This window comes from Equus quagga, unplaced genomic scaffold, assembly GCF_021613505.1.
Source record: "Equus quagga isolate Etosha38 unplaced genomic scaffold, UCLA_HA_Equagga_1.0 64983_RagTag, whole genome shotgun sequence".
Lineage (NCBI taxonomy): Eukaryota > Metazoa > Chordata > Mammalia > Perissodactyla > Equidae > Equus > Equus quagga.
Window position 1 is genome coordinate 1 of NW_025800671.1, and position 1062 is coordinate 1062.

Sequence of the window (1062 nt, forward strand, 5' to 3'; positions counted from 1 at the left end):
GCTACTACCAATTGGATGGTTTAGTGAGGCCCTCGGATCGGCCCCGCGGGGGTCGGCCCACGGCCCTGGAGGAGCACTGAGAAGACGGTCGAACTTGACTATCTAGAGGAAGTAAAAGTCGTAACAAGGTTTCCGTAGGTGAACCTGCGGAAGGATCATTACCGGAGCGGCTCGCTGCCGGCGGCCGAGCCTTTTCACCCCCGCACGGCACGGGCAGGCCGGCGCGGTGCTGGCCCGCTGGTCGCGAGAGGTTCGAGAGAGGGAGGAGGGGGCACGCGGGAGGCGCGGGCGCCAGGCTGGAGGCACGGGAGGCACGGGCGCGCATCGGTCCCGGGTCAGCGGTGGTCCGGAGGAAGTGGGCTCGATCTCGGTGAGCCCACGAGCCCCTTCCGGCCTCCGTCCGCCCGGCGTGCCTAGGCCGCTGCGTCCTCCTCGCCGCCGCCCCCGGCGCGTCCGTCCCCGCGCCCTCCGGTCTCCCGCGAGGCGGGCCGGAGTTGTCGCGCCGCGCCTCCGTCTCCGGCGCCGTCCGTCCCCCGCTCTCGCGGGCGGCGGCGCCCTCAGTGTGTCTCGGGAAGGGCAGCGTGGCGGCGCGCCCCCCGCGGATTCCTCGGGCGAGGCGGGAGCACCCGGGTGCCTGTGGGGTGTCCGAGCACGGCCCCGCGGGGCCCGTGCCGGACGCCCCGTCGTCCAACCTTCCGACCTCACGGAGTCTGGTCTCGTTGTGTCTTTCTGGCCGACCGGAGGCACCCTCCGGGGATGTGCCGTGCCAGGGGCGGGCTCTTCCCCCGCCCTGCGGGTGGACCCCGCCGTTCAAACTCGTACGACTCTTAGCGGTGGATCAGTCGGCTCGTGCGTCGATGAAGAACGCAGCTAGCTGCGAGAATTAATGTGAATTGCAGGACACATTGATCATCGACACTTCGAACGCACTTGTGGCCCCGGGTTCCTCCCGGGGCTACGCCTGTCTGAGCGTCGCTTGACGATCAATCGCCCCCGGGGTGGGTGTCGCCTGCCCCGGGGTGCGCGGCTGGGGATCTCTCGCAGGGCCCGCCCCGGGCCCTC

The 1062-nt window shown here is 70.9% G+C and overlaps 1 non-coding gene across 1 annotated transcript; it reads left to right on the forward strand.

The window, feature by feature from the left end:
• Positions 1 to 822: 822 nt before the first annotated feature.
• Positions 823 to 975, forward strand: LOC124234027 (5.8S ribosomal RNA). The gene has a single exon (XR_006887201.1). It is a non-coding gene; the product is annotated as a 5.8S ribosomal RNA (ribosomal RNA).
• Positions 976 to 1062: the final 87 nt, after the last annotated feature.